We start from the raw sequence: 20,764 nt of genomic DNA on the forward strand, positions 1-20,764 counted from the left end.
TATCTCTATGGTTTGTTTCCTATTGATGTAGCCCTAAGCAGAGACTGGCGCAAATCACTTTCATGGAAAGGGATGGCCAATCTTCCAAAAAACTACGAGTTTCCTGAAATCTCAGCTCACATTTTTTCACCCTATCTTGATGACACTTTCAGGTAATGATCAGTACCCCAATCCCACTTGGCTCCCCCAATTTCTTTCTTCTAGGTTAAACCGTTTGTTGGCCGTAACAGTTTTAATTTTCAGGTTTCACTCTGTTTTCTCCTACTTGGATACATGTAGTTGGAACTCTAATACTAACATGGTTTGTGCTCGCTCTTTGAAATTTGACACAATAAAGTAGCTCCAAGTTCTATCTCTATGGTTTGTTTCCTATTGATGTAGCCCTAAGCAGAGACTGGCGCAAATCACTTTCATGGAAAGGGATTGACAATCTTCCAAAAAACTGGAGTTTCCTGAAATCTCAGCACACATTTCTTCACCCAATCTTGATGACACTTTCAGGTAATGATCAGTACCCCAATCCCACTTGGCTCACCAAATTTTGTTCTTCTAGGTTAAACCGTTCGTTGGCAGTAACAGTTTTAGTTTTTAGGTTTCACTCTGTTTTCTCCTATATGGATACATGTAGTTGGAACTCTAAATCAAACACGGTTTGTGCTACCTCTTTGAAACTTGACACAATAAAGTAACTCCAAGTTCTATCTCTATGGTTTGTTTGCTATTGATGTAGCCCTAAGCAGAGACTGGCGCAAATCACTTTCATGGAAGGGGGTTGCCAATCTTCAAAAAAACTACGAGTTTCCTGAAATTTCAGCACACATTTTTTCACCCAAACTTGATGACACTTTCAGTTAATTATCAGTACCCCAATTGCACTTGGCTCACCAAATTTCTTTCTTCTAGGTTAAACCGTTCGTTGACAGTAACAGTTTTAATTTTTAGGTTTCACTCTGTTTTCTCCTATATGGATACATGTAGTTGGAACTCTAAATCAAACACGGTTTGTGCTACCTTTTTGAAACTTGACACAATAAAGTAGCTCCAAGTTCTTTCTCTATGGTTTGTTTCCTATTGATGTAGCCCTAAGCAGAGACTGGCGCAAATCACATTCATGGAAAGGGGTTGCCAATCTTCCAAAAAACTACGAGTTTCCTGAAATTTCAGCACACATTTTTTCACCCAATCTTGATGACACTTTCAGGTAATGATCAGTACACCAATCCCACTTGGCTCACCAAACTTCGTTCTTCTAGGTTAAACCGTTCGTTGGCAGTAACAGTTTTAATTTTTAGGTTTTACTCTATTTTCTCGTATATGGATACATGTAGTTGGAACTCTAAATCAAACACGGTTTGTGCTAGCTCTTTGAAACTTAACACAATAAAGTAGCTAAAAGTTCTGTCTCTATGGTTTGTTTCCTATTGATGTAGCCCTAAGCAGAGACTGGCGCAAATCACTTTCAAGGAAAGGGGTTGCCAAGCTTCCAAAAAACTACGAGTTTCCTGAAATCTCAGCACACATTTTTCCACCCAATCTTGATTACACTTTCAGGTAATGATCAGTACCCCAATCCCACTTGGCTCACCAAATTTCGTTCTTCTAGGTTTAACCGTTCGTTGGCAGTAACAGTTTTAATTTTTAGGTTTCACTCTGTTTTCTCCTATATGGATCCATGTAGTTGGAAGTCTAAATCAAACACGATTTGTGCTAGCTCTTTGAAACTTGACACAATAAAGTAGCTCCATGTTCTATCTCTATGGTTTTTTTTCTGTTGATGTAGCCCTAAGCAGAGACTGGCGCAAATCACTTTCATGGAAAGGGTTTGCCAAGCTTCCAAAAAACTACGAGTTTCCGGAAATCTCAGCACACATTTTTTCACCCAATATTGATGACACTTTCAGGTAATGATCAGTACCCCAATCCCACTTGGGTCACCAAGTTTCGTTCTTCTAGGTTAAACCGTTTGTTGGCAGTAACAGTTTTAATTTTTAGGTTTCACTCTGTTTTCTCCTATATGGATACATGTAGTTGGAACTCTAAATCAAACACGGTTTGTGCTAGCTCTTTGAACTTGACACAATAAAGTAGCTCCAAGTTCTATCTCTATGGTTTTTTTCCTATTGATGTAGCCCTAAGCAGAGACTGGCGCAAATCACTTTCATGGAAAGGGGTTGCCAAGCTTCCAAAAAACTACGAGTTTCCTGAAATCTCAGCACACATTTTTTCACCCAATCTTGATGACACTTTCAGGTAATGATCAGTACCCCAATCCCACTTGGGTCACCAAGTTTCGTTCTTCTAGGTTAAACCGTTCGTTGGCAGTAACAGTTTTAATTTTTAGGTTTCACTCTGTTTTCTCCTATATGGATACATGTAGTTGGAACTCTAAATCAAACACGGTTTGTTCTAGCTCTTTGAACTTGACACAATAAAGTAGCTCCAAGTTCTATCTCTATGGTTTATTTCCTATTAATGTAGCCCTAAGCAGAGACTGGCGCAAATCACTTTCATGGAAAGGGGTTGCCAAGCTTCCAAAAAACTACGAGTTTCCTGAAATCTCAGCACACATTTTTTCACCCAATCTTGATGACACTTTCAGGTAATGATCACTACCCCAATCCCACTTGGCTCAAGAAATTTCGTTCTTCTAGGTTAAACCGTTCGTTGGCAGTAACAGTTTTAATTTTGAGGTTTCACTCAGTTTTCTCCTATATGGATACATGTAGTTGGAACTCTAAATCAAACACGGTTTGTGCTAGCTCTTTGAAACTTGACACAATAAAGTAGCTCCAAGTTCTATCTCTATGGTTTGTTTCCCATTGTTGTAGCACTAAGCAGAGACTGGCGCAAATCACTTTCATGGAAAGGGGTTGCCAATCTTCCAAAAAACTACAAGTTTCCTGAAATATCAGCACACATTTTTTCACCCAATCTTGATGACACTTTCAGGTAATGATCAGTACCCCAATCCCAATTGGCTCACCGAATTTCGTTCTTCTAAGTTAAACCGTTCGTTGGCAGTAACAGTTTTAATTTTGAGGTTTCACTCCGTTTTCTCCTATATGGATACATGTAGTTGGAACTCTAAATCAAACACGGTTTGTGCTAGCTCTTTAAAACTTGACACAATAAAGTAGCTCCATGTTCTATCTCTATGCTTTGTTTTCTATTGATGTAGCCCTAAGCAGAGACTGGCGCAAATCACTTTCATTTGAAGGGGTTGCCAAGCTTCCAAAAAACTATGAGTTTCCTGAAATCTCAGCACACATTTTTTCACCCAATCTTGATGAAAATTTCAGGTAATGATCAGTACCCCAATCCCACTTAACTCACCAAATTTCGTTCTTCTAGGTTAAACAGTTCGTTAGCAGTAACAGTTTTAATTTTTAGGTTTCACTCAATTTTCTCCTATGAATACATGTAGTTGGAACTCTAAATCAAACACGGTTTGTGCTAGCTATTTGAAACTTGACACAATAAAGTAGCTCTATGTTCTATCTATGGGTTTGTTTCCTGTTGATGTAGCCCTAAGCAGAGACTGGGGCAAATCACTTTCATGGAAAGGGGTTGCCAAGCTTCCAAAAAACTACGAGTTTCCTGAAATCTCAGCACACATTTTTTCACCCAATCTTGATGACACTTTCAGGTAATGATCAGTACCCCAATCCCACTTGGCTCACCAAATTTTGTCTTCTAGGTTAAACCGTCCGTTGGCATTAACAGTTTTTATTTTTAGGTTTCACTCTGTTTTCTCCTATATGGATACATGTAGTTGGAACTCTTAATCAAACACAGTTTGTGCTAGGTCTTTGAAACTTGACACAATAAGTAGCTCCAAGTTCTATCTCTATGGTTTGTTTTTTATTGTTGTAGCCCTAAGTAGAGACTGGCGCAAATCACTTTCATGGAAAGGGGTTGCCAATCTTCCAAAAAACTACGAGTTTCCTGAAATATCAGCACACATTTTTTCACCCAATCTTGATGACACTTTCAGGTAATGATCAGTACCCCAATCCGACTTGGCTCACCGAATTACGTTCTTCTAGGTTAAACCGTTCGTTGGCAGTAACAGTTTTAATTTTTAGGTTTCACTCTGTTTTCTCCTATATGGATACATGTAGTTGGAACTCTAAATCAAACACGGTTTGTGCTACCTCTTTGAAACTTGACACAATAAAGTAGCTCCATGTTCTATCTCTATGGTTTGTTTCCTATTGATGTAGCTCTAAGCAGAGACTGGCGCAAATCACTTTCATGGAAAGGGGTTGCCAAGCTTCCAAAAAACTACGAGTTTCCTGAAATCTCAGCACACATTTTTTCACCCAAACTTGATGACACTTTCAGGTAATGATCAGTACCCCAATCCCACTTGACTCACCAAATTTCGTTCTTCTAGGTTAAACCGTCCGTTGGCAGTAACAGTTTTAATTTTTAGGTTTCACTCTGTTTTCTCCTATAGGGATACATGTAGTTGGAACTCTTATTCAAACACAGTTTGTGCTAGGTCTTTGAAACTTGACACAATAAAGTAGCTCCAAGTTCTATCTCTATGGTTTGTTTGCTATTGATGTAGCCCTAAGCAGAGACTGGGGCAAATCACTTTCATGGATGGGGGTTGCCAATCTTCAAAAAAACTACGAGTTTCCTGAAATTTCAGCACACATTTTTTCACCCAAACTTGATGACACTTTCAGTTAATTATCAGTACCCCAATCGCACTTGGCTCACCAAATTTCTTTCTTCTAGGTTAAACCGTTCGTTGACAGTAACAGTTTTAATTTTTAGGTTTCACTCTGTTTTCTCCTATATGGATACATGTAGTTGTAACTCTAAATCAAACACGGTTTGTGCTACCTTTTTGAAACTTGACACAACAAAGTAGCTCCAAGTTCTTTCTCTATGGTTTGTTTCCTATTGATGTAGCCCTAAGCAGAGACTGGCGCAAATCACTTTCATGGAAAGAGGTTGCCAATCTTCCAAAAAACTACGAGTTTCCTGAAATTTCAGCACACATTTTTTCACCCAATCTTGATGACACTTTCAGGTAATGATCAGTACCCCAATCCCACTTGGCTCACCAAACTTCGTTCTTCTAGGTTAAACCGTTCGTTGGCAGTAACAGTTTTAATTTTTAGGTTTTACTCTGTTTTCTCGTATATGGATACATGTAGTTGGAACTCTAAATCAAACACGGTTTGTGCTAGCTGTTTGAAACTTGACACAATAAATTAGCTCCATGTTCTATCTCTATGGTTTTTTTTCTGTTGATGTAGCCCTAAGCAGAGACTGGCGCAAATCACTTTCATGGAAAGGGTTTGCCAAGCTTCCAAAAAACTACGAGTTTCCGGAAATCTCAGCACACATTTTTTCACCCAATATTGATGACACTTTCAGGTAATGATCAGTACCCCAATCCCACTTGGGTCACCACGTTTCGTTCTTCTAGGTTAAACCGTTTGTTGGCAGTAACAGTTTTAATTTTTAGGTTTCACTCTGTTTTCTCCTATATGGATCCATGTAGTTGGAAGTCTAAATCAAACACGGTTTGTGCTAGCTCTTTGAAACTTGACACAATATAGTAGCTCCAAGTTCTATCTCTATGTTTTTTTTCCTATTTATGTAGCCCTAAGCAGAGACTGGCGCAAATCACTTTCATTGAAAGAGGTTGCCAATCTTCCAAAAAACTACGAGTTTCCTGAAATTTCAGCACACATTTTTTCACCCAATCTTGATGACACTTTCAGGTAATGATCAGTACCCCAATCCCACTTGGCTCACCAAACTTCGTTCTTCTAGGTTAAACCGTTCGTTGGCAGTAACAGTTTTAATTTTTAGGTTTTACTCTGTTTTCTCGTATATGGATACATGTAGTTGGAACTCTAAATCAAACACGGTTTGTGCTAGCTCTTTGAAACTTGACACAATAAAGTAGCTAAAAGTTCTATCTCTATGGTTTGTTTCCTATTGATGTAGCCCTAAGCAGAGACTGGCGCAAATCACTTTCAAGGAAAGGCGTTGCCAAGCTTCCAAAAAAACTACGAGTTTCCTGAAATCTCAGCACACATTTTTCCACCCAATCTTGATTACACTTTCAGGTAATGATCAGTACCCCAATCCCACTTGGCTCACCAAATTTCGTTCTTCTAGGTTTAACCGTTCGTTGGCAGTAACAGTTTTAATTTTTAGGTTTCACTCTGTTTTATCCTATATGGATACATGTAGTTGGAACTCTAAATCAAACACGGTTTGTGCTAGCTCTTTGAAACTTGACACAATAAAGTAGCTCCATGTTCTATCTCTATGGTTTTTTTTCTGTTGATGTAGCCCTAAGCAGAGACTGGCGCAAATCACTTTCATGGAAAGGGTTTGCCAAGCTTCCAAAAAACTACGAGTTTCCGGAAATCTCAGCACACATTTTTTCACCCAATATTGATGACACTTTCAGGTAATGATCAGTACCCCAATCCCACTTGGGTCACCAAGTTTCGTTCTTCTAGGTTAAACCGTTTGTTGGCAGTAACAGTTTTAATATTTAGGTTTCATTCTGTTTTCCCCTATATGGATCCATGTAGTTGGAAGTCTAAATCAAACACGGTTTGTGCTAGCTCTTTGAAACTTGACACAATATAGTAGCTCCAAGTTCTATCTCTATGGTTTTTTTCCTATTGATGTAGCCCTAAGCAGAGACTGGCGCAAATCACTTTCATGGAAAGGGGTTGCCAACCTTCCAAAAAAATACGAGTTTACTGAAATCTCAGCACACATTTTTTCACCCAATCTTGATGACACTTTCAGATAATTATCACTACCGCAATCCCACTTGGCTCAAGAAATTTCGTTCTTCTAGGTTAAACCGTTCGTTGGCAGTAACAGTTTTAATTTTTAGGTTTCACTCTGTTTTCTCCTATATGGATACATGTAGTTGGAACTCTAAATCAAACACGGTTTGTGCTAGCTCTTTGAAACTTGACACAATAAAGTAGCACCAAGTTCTATCTCTATGGTTTTTTTCTTATTGATGTAGCCCTAAGTAGAGCTGGCGCAAATCTCTTTCAGGGAAAGGGGTTGCCAATCTTCCAAAAAACTACGAGTTTCCTGAAATCTCAGCACACATTTTTTCACCCAATCTTGATGACTCTTTCAGGTAATGATCAGTACCCCAATCCCACTTGGCTCCCCCAATTTCTTTCTTCTAGGTTAAACCGTTCGTTGGCCGTAACAGTTTTAATTTTCAGGTTTCACTCTGTTTTCTCCTACTTGGATACATGTAGTTGGAACTCTAAATCTAACACGGTTTGTGCTAGCTCTTTGAAATTTGACACAAGGAAGTATCTCCAAGTTCTATCTCTATGGTTTGTTTCCTATTGATGTAGCCCTAAGCAAAGACTGGCACAAATCACTTTCATGGAAAAGGATTGCCAATCTTCCAAAAAACTGGAGTTTCCTGAAATCTCAGCACACATTTTTTCACCCAATATTGATGACACTTTCAGGTAATGATCAGTACCCCAATCCCACTTGGCTCACCAAATTTCGTTCTTCTAGGTTAAACAGTCCGTTGGCAGTAACAGTTTTAATTTTTAGGTTTCACTCTGTTTTCTCCTATATGGATACATGTATTTGGAACTCTTAATCAAACACAGTTTGTGATAGGACTTTGAAACTTGACACAATAAAGTAGCTCCAAGTTCTATCTCTATGGTGGTTTCCTATTGTTGTAGCCCTAAGCAGAGACTGGCGCAAATCACTTTCAGGGAAAGGGTTTGCCAAGCTTCCAAAAAACTACGAGTTTCCTGAAATCTCAACACACATTTTTTCACCCAATCTGGATGACACTTTCAGGTAATGATCAGTATCCCAATCCCACTTGGGTCACCAAGTTTCGTTCTTCTAGTTTAAACCATTCGTTGGCAGTAACAGTTTTAATTTTTAGGTTTCATTCTGTTTTCTCCTATATGGATCCATGTAGTTGGAACTCTAAATCAAACACGGTTTGTGCTAGCTCTTTGAAACTTGATACAATAAAGTAGCCCCAAGTTCTATCTCTATGGTTTGTTTCCTATTGATGTAGCCCTAAGCAGAGACTGGCGCAAATCACTTTCATTTAAAGGGGTTGCCAAGCTTCCAAAAAACTACAAGTTTCCTGAAATCTCAGCACACATTTTTTCACCCAATCTTGATGACACTTTCAGGTAATGATCACTACCCCAATCCCACTTGGCTCAAGAAATTTCGTTCTTCTAGTTTAAACCGTTCGTTGGCAGTAACAGTTTTAATTTTTAGGTTTCATTCTGTTTTCTCCTATATGGATACATGTAGTTGGAACTCTAAATCAAACACGGTTTGTGCTAGCTCTTTGAAACTTGACAGAATAAAGTAGCACCAAGTTCTATCTCTATGCTTTGTTTCCTATTGATGTAGCCCTAAGCAGAGACTGGCGCAAATCACTTTCATTTAAAGGGGTTGCCAAGCTTCCAAAAAACTACGAGTTTCCGGAAATCTCAGCACACATTTTTTCACCCAATCTTGATGACACTTTCAGGTAATGATCAGTACCCCAATCCCACTTGGCTCACCAAATTTCTTTCTTCTATGTTAAATCGTCCGTTGACAGTAACAGTTTTAATTTTTAGGTTTCACTCTGTTTTCTCCTATATGGATACATGTAGTTGGAACTCTTAATCAAACACAGTTTGTGCTAGGTCTTTGAAACTTGACACAATAAAGTAGCTCCAAGTTCTATCTCTATGGTTTGTTTCCTATTGATGTAGCCCTAAGCAGAGACTGGCGCAAATCACTTTCATGGAAAGGGATGGCCAATCTTCCAAAAAACTACGAGTTTCCTGAAATCTCAGCTCATATTTTTTCACCCTATCTTGATGACACTTTCAGGTAATGATCAGTACCCCAATCCCACTTGGCTCCCCCAATTTCTTTCTTCTAGGTTAAACCGTTTGTTGGCCGTAACAGTTTTAATTTTCAGGTTTCACTCTGTTTTCTCCTACTTGGATACATGTAGTTGGAACTCTAAATCTAACATGGTTTGTGCTCGCTCTTTGAAATTTGACACAATAAAGTAGCTCCAAGTTCTATCTCTATGGTTTGTTTCCTATTGATGTAGCCCTAAGCAGAGACTGGCGCAAATCACTTTCATGGAAAGGGATTGACAATCTTCCAAAAAACTGGAGTTTCCTGAAATCTCAGCACACATTTTTTCACCCAATCTTGATGACACTTTCAGGTAATGATCAGTACCCCAATCCCACTTGGCTCACCAAATTTTGTTCTTCTATGTTAAACCGTTCGTTGGCAGTAACAGTTTTAGTTTTTAGGTTTCACTCTGTTTTCTCCTATATGGATACATGTAGTTGGAACTCTAAATCAAACACGGTTTGTGCTACCTCTTTGAAACTTGACACAATAAAGTAGCTCCAAGTTCTATCTCTATGGTTTGTTTGCTATTGATGTAGCCCTAAGCAGAGACTGGCGCAAATCACTTTCATGGAAGGGGGTTGCCAATCTTCAAAAAAACTACGAGTTTCCTGAAATTTCAGCACACATTTTTTCACCCAAACTTGATGACACTTTCAGTTAATTATCAGTACCCCAATCGCACTTGGCTCACCAAATTTCTTTCTTCTAGGTTAAACCATTCGTTGACAGTAACAGTTTTAATTTTTAGGTTTCACTCTGTTTTCTCCTATATGGATACATGTAGTTGGAACTCTAAATCAAACACGGTTTGTGCTACCTTTTTGAAACTTGACACAATAAAGTAGCTCCAAGTTCTTTCTCTATGGTTTGTTTCCTATTGATGTAGCCCTAAGCAGAGACTGGCGCAAATCACTTTCATTGAAAGAGGTTGCCAATCTTCCAAAAAACTACGAGTTTCCTGAAATTTCAGCACACATTTTTTCACCCAATCTTGATGACACTTTCAGGTAATGATCAGTACCCCAATCCCACTTGGCTCACCAAACTTCGTTCTTCTAGGTTAAACCGTTCGTTGGCAGTAACAGTTTTAATTTTTAGGTTTTACTCTGTTTTCTCGTATATGGATACATGTAGTTGGAACTCTAAATCAAACACGGTTTGTGCTAGCTCTTTGAAACTTGACACAATAAAGTAGCTAAAAGTTCTATCTCTATGGTTTGTTTCCTATTGATGTAGCCCTAAGCAGAGACTGGCGCAAATCACTTTCAAGGAAAGGGGTTGCCAAGCTTCCAAAAAACTACGAGTTTCCTGAAATCTCAGCACACATTTTTCCACCCAATCTTGATTACACTTTCAGGTAATGATCAGTACCCCAATCCCACTTGGCTCACCAAATTTCGTTCTTCTAGGTTTAACCGTTCGTTGGCAGTAACAGTTTTAATTTTTAGGTTTCACTCTGTTTTATCCTATATGGATACATGTAGTTGGAACTCTAAATCAAACACGGTTTGTGCTAGCTCTTTGAAACTTGACACAATAAAGTAGCTCCATGTTCTATCTCTATGGTTTTTTTTCTGTTGATGTACCCTAAGCAGAGACTGGCGCAAATCACTTTCATGGAAACGGTTTGCCAAGCTTCCAAAAAACTACGAGTTTCCGGAAATCTCAGCACACATTTTTTCACCCAATATTGATGACACTTTCAGGTAATGATCAGTACCCCAATCCCACTTGGGTCACCAAGTTTCGTTCTTCTAGGTTAAACCGTTTGTTGGCAGTAACAGTTTTAATTTTTAGGTTTCACTCTGTTTTCTCCTATATGGATCCATGTAGTTGGAAGTCTAAATCAAACACGGTTTCTGCTAGCTCTTTGAAACTTGACACAATATAGTAGCTCCAAGTTCTATCTCTATGGTTTTTTTCCTATTGATGTAGCCCTAAGCAGAGACTGGCGCAAATCACTTTCATTGAAAGAGGTTGCCAATCTTCCAAAAAACTACGAGTTTCCTGAAATTTCAGCACACATTTTTTCACCCAATCTTGATGACACTTTCAGGTAATGATCAGTACCCCAATCCCACTTGGCTCACCAAACTTCGTTCTTCTAGGTTAAACCGTTCGTTGGCAGTAACAGTTTTAATTTTTAGGTTTTACTCTGTTTTCTCATATATGGATACATGTAGTTGGAACTCTAAATCAAACACGGTTTGTGCTAGCTCTTTGAAACTTGACACAATAAAGTAGCTAAAAGTTCTATCTCTATGGTTTGTTTCCTATTGATGTAGCCCTAAGCAGAGACTGGCGCAAATCACTTTCAAGGAAAGGGGTTGCCAAGCTTCCAAAAAACTACGAGTTTCCTGAAATCTCAGCACATTTTTTCCACCCAATCTTGATTACACTTTCAGGTAATGATCAGTACCCCAATCCCACTTGGCTCACCAAATTTCGTTCTTCTAGGTTTAACCGTTCGTTGGCAGTAACAGTTTTAATATTTAGGTTTCACTCTGTTTTCTCCTATATGGATACATGTAGTTGGAACTCTAAATCAAACACGGTTTGTGCTAGCTCTTTGAAACTTGACACAATAAAGTAGCTCCATGTTCTATCTCTATGGTTTTTTTTCTGTTGATGTAGCCCTAAGCAGAGACTGGCGCAAATCACTTTCATGGAAAGGGTTTGCCAAGCTTCCAAAAAACTACGAGTTTCCGGAAATCTCAGCACACATTTTTTCACCCAATATTGATGACACTTTCAGGTAATGATCAGTACCCCAATCCCACTTGGGTCACCAAGTTTCGTTCTTCTAGGTTAAACCGTTTGTTGGCAGTAACAGTTTTAATATTTAGGTTTCACTCTGTTTTCTCCTATATGGATCCATGTAGTTGGAAGTCTAAATCAAACACGTTTTGTGCTAGCTCTTTGAAACTTGACACAATATAGTAGCTCCAAGTTCTATCTCTATGGTTTTTTTCCTATTGATGTAGCCCTAAGCAGAGACTGGCGCAAATCACTTTCATGGAAAGGGGTTGCCAACCTTCCAAAAAACTACGAGTTTACTGAAATCTCAGCACACATTTTTTCACCCAATCTTGATGACACTTTCAGATAATTATCACTACCGCAATCCCACTTGGCTCAAGAAATTTCGTTCTTCTAGGTTAAACCGTTCGTTGGCAGTAACAGTTCTAATTTTTAGGTTTCACTCTGTTTTCTCCTATATGGATACATGTAGTTGGAACTCTAAATCAAACACGGTTTGTGCTAGCTCTTTGAAACTTGACACAATAAAGTAGCACCAAGTTCTATCTCTATGGTTTTTTTCCTATTGATGTAGCCCTAAGTAGAGCTGGCGCAAATCTCTTTCAGGGAAAGGGGTTGCCAATCTTCCAAAAAACTACGAGTTTCCTGAAATCTCAGCACACATTTTTTCACCCAATCTTGATGACACTTTCAGGTAATGATCAGTACCCCAATCCCACTTGGCTCCCCCAATTTCTTTCTTCTTGGTTAAACCGTTCGTTGGCCGTAACAGTTTTAATTTTCAGGTTTCACTCTGTTTCCTCCTACTTGGATACATGTAGTTGGAACTCTAAATCTAACACGGTTTGTGCTAGGTCTTTGAAATTTGACACAATGAAGTATCTCCAAGTTCTATCTCTATGGTTTGTTTCCTATTGATGTAGCCCTAAGCAAAGACTGGCGCAAATCACTTTCATGGAAAAGGATTGCCAATCTTCCAAAAAACTGGAGTTTCCTGAAATCTCAGCACACATTTTTTCACCCAATATTGATGACACTTTCAGGTAATGATCAGTACACCAATCCCACTTGGCTCACCAAATTTTTTTCTTCTAGTATAAACCGTTCGTTGGCAGTAACAGTTTTAATTTTTAGGTTTCACTCTGTTTTCTCCTATATGGATACATGTAGTTGGAACTCTAAATCAAACACGGATTGTGCTACCTCTTTGAAACTTGACACAATAAAGTAGCTCCAAGTTCTATCTCTATGCTTTGTTTCCTATTGATGTAGCCCTAAGCAGAGACTGGCGCAAATCACTTTCAAGGAAAGGGGTTGCCAAGCTTCCAAAAAACTACGAGTTTCCTGAAATCTCAGCACACATTTTTTCAGCCAATCTTGATTACACTTTCAGGTAATGATCAGTACCCCAATCCCACTTGGCTCACCAAATTTCGTTCTTCTAGGATAAACCGTTCGTTGGCAGTAACAGTTTTAATTTTTAGGTTTAACTCTGTTTTCTCCTATATGGATACATGTAGTTGGAACTCTAAATCAAACACGGTTTGTGCTAGCTCTTTGAAACTTGACACAATAATGTAGCTCCATGTTCTATCTCTATGGTTTGTTTCCTATTGATGTAGCCCTAAGCAGAGACTGGTGCAAATCACTTTCATGGAAAGGGGTTGCCAAGCTTCCAAAACCTACGAGTTTACTGAAATCTCAGCACACATTTTTTCACCCAATCTTGATGACACTTTCAGGTAATGATCAGTACCCTAATCCCACTTGGGTCACCAAGTTTCGTTCTTCCTGGTTAAACCTTTCATTGGCAGTAACAGTTTTAATTTTTAGGTTTCACTCTGTTTTCTCCTATATGGATACATGTAGTTGGAACTCTAAATCAAACACGGTTTGTGCTAGCTCTTTGAAACTTGACACAATAAGGTAGCACCAAGTTCTATCTCTATGGTTTGTTTCCTATTGATGTAGCCCTAAGCAGAGACTGGCGCAAATCACTTTCATGGAAAGGGGTTGCCAAGCTTCCAAAAAACTACGAGTTTCCTGAAATCTCAGCACACATTTTTCACCCAATCTTGATGACACTTTCAGGTAATGATCAGTACCACAATCCAACTTGGCTCACCAAATTTCGTTCTTCTAGGTAAAACCGTTCGTTGGCAGTAACAGTTTTAAATTTTAGGTTTCACTCTGTTTTGTCCCATATGGATACATGTATTTGGAACTCTAAATCAAACATGGTAGTGCTAGCTCTTTGAAATTTGACACAATAAAGTAGCTCCAAGTTCTATCTCTATGGTTTGTTTCCTATTGATGTAGCCCTAAGCAGAGACTGGCGCAAATCACTTTCATGGAAAGGGGTTGCCAAGCTTCCAAAAAACTACGAGTTTCCTGAAATCTCAGCAGACATTTTTCACCCAATCTTGATGACACTTTCAGGTAATGATCAGTACCCCAATCCCACTTGGCTCACCAAACTTCGTTCTTCTAGGTTAAACCGTTCATTGGCAGTAACAGTTTTAATTTTTAGGTTTCACTCTGTTTTATCCTATATGGATACATGTAGTTGGAACTCTAAATCAAACACGGTTTGTGCTAGCTCTTTGAAACTTGACACAATAAAGTAGCTCCATGTTCTATCTCTATGGTTTTTTTTCTGTTGATGTAGAGCTAAGCAGAGACTGGCGCAAATCACTTTCATGGAAAGGGTTTGCCAAGCTTCCAAAAAACTACGAGTTTCCGGAAATCTCAGCACACATTTTTTCACCCAATATTGATGACACTTTCAGGTAATGATCAGTACCCCAATCCCACTTGGGTCACCAAGTTTCGTTCTTCTAGGTTAAACCGTTTGTTGGCAGTAACAGTTTTAATTTTTAGGTTTCACTCTGTTTTCTCCTATATGGATCCATGTAGTTGGAAGTCTAAATCAAACACGGTTTGTGCTAGCTCTTTGAAACTTGACACAATATAGTAGCTCCAAGTTCTATCTCTATGGTTTTTTTCCTATTGATGTAGCCCTAAGCAGAGACTGGCGCAAATCACTTTCATGGAAAGGGGTTGCCAACCTTCCAAAAAACTACGAGTTTACTGAAATCTCAGCACACATTTTTTCACCCAATCTTGATGACACTTTCAGATAATGATCACTACCGCAATCCCACTTGGCTCAAGAAATTTCGTTCTTCTAGGTTAAACCGTTCGTTGGCAGTAACAGTTTTAATTTTTAGGTTTCACTCTGTTTTCTCCTATGTGGATACATGTAGTTGGAACTCTAAATCAAACACGGTTTGTGCTAGCTCTTTGAAACTTTACACAATAAAGTAGCACCAAGTTCTATCTCTATGGTTTTTTTTCCTATTGATGTAGCACTAAGTAGAGCTGTTGCAAATCTCTTTCAGGGAAAGGGGTTGCCAATCTTCCAAAAAACTACGAGTTTCCTGAAATCTCAGCACACATTTTTTCACCCAATCTTGATGACACTTTCAGGTAATGATCAGTACCCCAATCCCACTTGGCTCCCCCAATTTCTTTCTTCTAGTTTAAACCGTTCGTTGGCCGTAACAGTTTTAATTTTCAGGTTTCACTCTGTTTTCTCCTACTTGGATACATGTAGTTGGAACTCTAAATCTAACACGTTTTGTGCTAGCTTTTTGAAATTTGACACAATGAAGTATCTCCAAGTTCTATCTCTATGGTTTGTTTCCTATTGATGTAGCCCTAAGCAAAGACTGGCGTAAATCACTTTCATGGAAAAGGATTGCCAATCTTCCAAAAAACTGGAGTTTCCTGAAATCTCAGCACACATTTTTTCACCCAATATTGATGACACTTTCAGGTAATGATCAGTACACCAATCCCACTTGGCTCACCAAATTTTTTTCTTCTAGGTTAAACCGTTCGTTGGCAGTAACAGTTTGAATTTTTAGGTTTCACTCTGTTTTCTCCTATATGGATACATGTAGTTGGAACTCTAAATCAAACACGGATTGTGCTACCTCTTTGAAACTTGACACAATAAAGTAGCTCCAAGTTCTATCTCTATGGTTTGTTTCCTATTGATGTAGCCCTAAGCAGAGACTGGCGCAAATCACTTTCATGGAAAGGGGTTGCCAATCTTCCAAAAAACTACGAGTTTCCTGAAATTTCAGCACACATTTTTTCACCCAATCTTGATGACACTTTCAGGTAATGATCAGTACCCCAATCCCACTTGGCTCACCAAACTTCGTTCTTCTAGGTTAAACCATTCGTTGGCAGTAACAGTTTTAATTTTTAGGTTTTACTCAATTTCTCCTATATGAATACATGTAGTTGGAACTCTAAATCAAACACGGTTTGTGCTAGCTCTTTGAAACTTGACACAATAAAGTAGCTAAAAGTTCTATCTCTATGGTTTGTTTCCTATTGATGTAGCCCTAAGCAGAGACTGGCGCAAATCACTTTCATGGAAAGGGGTTGCCAAGCTTCCAAAAAACTACGAGTTTCCGGAAATCTCAGCACACATTTTTTCACCCAATCTTGATGACACTTTCAGGTAATGATCAGTACCCCAATCCAACTTGGCTCACCAAATTTCGTTCTTCTAGGTCAAACCGTTCGTTGGCAGTAACAGTTTTAATTTTTAGGTTTCACTCTGTTTTCTCCTATATGGATACATGTAGTTGGAACTCTATATCAAACACGGTTTGTGCTAGCTCTTTGAAACTTGACACAATAAAGTAGCACCAAGTTCTATCTCTATGGTTTGTTTCCTATTGATGTAGCCCTAAGCAGAGACTGGTGCAAATCACTTTCATGGAAAGGGGTTGCCAAGCTTCCAAAAAACTACGAGTTTACTGAAATCTCAGCACACATTTTTTCACCCAATCTTGATGACACCTTCAGGTAATGATCAGTACCCCAATCCCACTTGGGTCACCAAGTTTGGTTCTTCCTGGTTAAACCTTTCGTTGGCAGTAACAGTTTTAATTTTTACGTTTCACTCTGTTTTCTGCTATATGAATACATGTAGTTGGAACTCTAAATCAAACAAGGTTTGTGCTAGCTCTTTGAAACTTGACACAATAAAGTAGCTCCAAGTTCTATCTCTATGGTTTGTTTCCTTCTGATGTAGCCCTAAGCAGAGACTGGTGCAGATCACTTTCATGGAAAGGGGTTGCCAAGCTTCCAAAAAACTACGAGTTTCCTGAAATCTCAGCTCACATTTTTTCACCCAATCTTGATGACACTTTCAGGTAAAGATCTGTAACCCAATCCCACTTGGCACACCAAATTTCGTTCTTCTAGGTTAAACCGTTCGTTGGCAGTAACAGTTTTAATTTTTAGGTTTCACTCTGTTTTCTCCTATATGGATACATGTAGTTGGAACTCTAAATCAAACACGGTTTGTGGTAGCTTTTTGAAACTTGACACAATAAGGTAGCTCCAAGTTCTATCTCTATGGTTTGTTTCCTATTGATGTAGCCCTAAGCAAAGACTGGCGCAAATCACTTTCATGGAAAAGGATTGCCAATCTTCCAAAAAACTGGAGTTTCCTGAAATCTCAGCACACATTTTTTCACCCAATCTTGATTACACTTTCAGGTAATGATCAGTACGCCAATCCCACTTGGCTCACCAAATTTCGTTCTTCTAGGTTAAACCGTTCCTTGACAGTAACAGTTTTAATTTTTAGGTTTCACTCTGTTTTGTCCCATATGGATACATGTATTTGGAACTCTAAATCAAACATGGTTTGTGCTAGCTCTTTGAAACTTGACACAATAAAGTACCTCCAAGTTCTATCTCTATGGTTTGTTTCCTATTGATGTAGCCCTAAGCAGAGACTGGCGCAAATCACTTTCATGGAAAAGGGTTGCCAAGCTTCCAAAAAACTACGAGTTTCCTGAAATCTCAGCGCACATTTTTCACCCAATCTTGATGACACTTTCAGGTAATGATCAGTACCCGTATCCCACTTGGCTCACCAAACTTCGTTCTTCTAGGTTAAACCGTTCATTGGCAGTAACAGTTTTAATTTTTAGGTTTCACTCTGTTTTATCCTATATAGATACATGTAGTTGGAACTCTAAATCAAACACGGTTTGTGCTAGCTCTTTGAAACTTGACACAATAAAGTAGCTCCATGTTCTATCTCTATGGATTTTTTTCTGTTGATGTAGCCCTAAGCAGAGACTGGCGCAAATCACTTTCATGGAAAAGGGTTGCCAAGCTTCCAAAAAAACTACGAGTTTCTTAAATCTCAGCACACATTTTTTCACCCAATCTTGATGACACTTTCAGGTAATGATCAGTACCCCAATCCCACTTGGCTCACCAAACTTCGTTCTTCTAGGTTAAACCGTTCATTGGCAGTAACAGTTTTAATTTTTAGGTTTCACTCCGTTTTATCCTATATGGATACATGTAGTTGGAACTCTAAATCAAACACGGTTTGTGCTAGCTCTTTGAAACTTGACACAATAAAGTAGCTCCATGTTCTATCTCTATGGTTTTTTTTCTGTTGATGTAGCCCTAAGCAGAGACTGGCGCAAATCACTTTCATGGAAAGGGTTTGCCAAGCTTCCAAAAAACTACGAGTTTCCGGAAATCTCAGCACACATTTTTTCACCCAATATTGATGACACTTTCAGGTAATGATCAGTACCCCAATCCCACTTGGGTCACCAAGTTTCGTTCTTCTAGGTTAAACCGTTTGTTGGCAGTAACAGTTTTAATTTTTAGGTTTCACTCTGTTTTCTCCTATATGGATCCTTGTAGTTGGAAGTCTAAATCAAACACGGTTTGTGCTAGCTCTTTGAAACTTGACACAATATAGTAGCTCCAAGTTCTATCTCTATGGTTTTTTTCCTATTGATGTAGCCCTAAGCAGAGACTGGCGCAAATCACTTTCAGGGAAAGGGGTTGCCAAGCTTCCAAAAAACTACGAGTTTCCTGAAATCTCAGCACACATTTTTTCACCCAATCTTGATGACACTTTCAGATAATGATCACTACCGCAATCCCACTTGGCTCAAGAAATTTCGTTCTTCTAGGTTAAACCGTTCGTTGGCAGTAACAGTTTTAATTTTTAGGTTTCACTCTGTTTTATCCTATATGGATACATGTAGTTGGAACTCTAAATCAAACACGGTTTGTGCTAGCTCTTTGAAACTTGACACAATAAAGTAGCTCCATGTTCTATCTCTATGGTTTTTTTTCTGTTGATGTAGCCCTAAGCAGAGACTGGCGCAAATCACTTTCATGGAAAAGGGTTGCCAAGCTTCAAAAAACTACGAGTTTCTTAAATCTCAGCACACATTTTTTCACCCAATCTTGATGACACTTTCAGGTAATGATCAGTACCCCAATCCCACTTGGCTCACCAAATTTCGTTCTTCTAGGTTTAACCGTTCATTGGCAGTTCAGTTTTAATTTTTAGGTTTAGCTCTGTTTTCTCCTATATGGATACATGTAGTTGGAACTCTAAATCAAACACGGTTTGTGCTAGCTCTTTGAAACTTGACACAATAATGTAGCTCCATGTTCTATCTCTTTGGTTTGTTTCCTATTGATGTAGCCCTAAGCAGAGACTGGTGCAAATCACTTTCATGGAAAGGGGTTGCCAAGCTTCCAAAACCTACGAGTTTACTGAAATCTCAGCACACATTTTTTCACCCAATCTTGATGACACTTTCAGGTAATGATCAGTACCCCAATCCCACTTGGGTCACCAAGTTTCGTTCTTCCTGGTTAAACTTTTCATTGGCAGTAACAGTTTTAATTTTTAGGTTTCACTCTGTTTTCTCCTATATGGATACATGTAGTTGGAACTCTAAATCAAACACGGTTTGTGCTAGCTCTTTGAAACTTGACACAATAAAGTAGCACCAAGTTCTATCTCTATGGATTTTTTCCTATTGATGTAGCCCTAAGCAGAGCTGGTGCAAATCTCTTTCAGGGAAAGGGGTTGCCAATCTTCCAAAAAACTACGAGTTTCCTGAAATCTGAGCACATATTTTTTCAATCAATCTTGATGACACTTTCAGGTAATGATCAGTACCCCAATCCCACTTGGCTCCCCCAATTTCTTTCTTCTAGATTAAACCGTTCGTTGGCCGTAACAGTTTTAATTTTCAGGTTTCACTCTGTTTTCTCCTACTTGGATACATGTAGTTGGAACTCTAAATCTAACACGGTTTTTGCTAGCTCTTTGAAATTTGACACAATGAAGTATCTCCAAGTTCTATCTCTATGGTTTGTTTCCTACTGATGTAGCCCTAAGCAAAGACTGGCGCAAATCACTTTCATGGAAAGGGGTTGCCAAGCTTCCAAAAAACTACGAGTTTCCGGAAATCTCAGCACACATTTTTTCACCCAATCTTGATGACACTTTCAGGTAATGATCAGTACCCCAATCCAACTTGGCTCACCAAATTTCGTTCTTCTAGGTCAAACCGTTCGTTGGCAGTAACAGTTTTAATTTTTAGGTTTCACTCTGTTTTCTCCTATATGGATACATGTAGTTGGAACTCTATATCAAACACGGTTTGTGCTAGCTCTTTGAAACTTGACACAATAAAGTAGCACCAAGTTCTATCTCTATGGTTTGTTTCCTATTGATGTAGCCCTAAGCAGAGACTGGTGCAAATCACTTTCATGGAAAGGGGTTGCCAAGCTTCCAAAAAACTACGAGTTTACTGAAATCTCAGCACACATTTTTTCACCCAATCTTGATGACACCTTCAGGTAATGATCAGTACCCCAATCCCACTTGGGTCACCAAGTTTGGTTCTTCCTGGTTAAACCTTTCGTTGGCAGTAACAGTTTTAATTTTTACGTTTCACTCTGTTTTCTGCTATATGAATACATGTAGTTGGAACTCTAAATCAAACACGGTTTGTGCTAGCTCTTTGAAACTTGACACAATAAAGTAGCTCCAAGTTCTATCTCTATGGTTTGTTTCCTTCTGATGTAGCCCTAAGCAGAGACTGGTGCAGATCACTTTCATGGAAAGGGGTTGCCAAGCTTCCAAAAAACTACGAGTTTCCTGAAATCTCAGCTCACATTTTTTCACCCAATCTTGATG

Source organism: Spermophilus citellus, assembly GCF_964194105.1.
Source record: "Spermophilus citellus genome assembly, contig: SCAFFOLD_53, whole genome shotgun sequence".
In the NCBI taxonomy this organism is placed as follows: domain Eukaryota; kingdom Metazoa; phylum Chordata; class Mammalia; order Rodentia; family Sciuridae; genus Spermophilus; species Spermophilus citellus.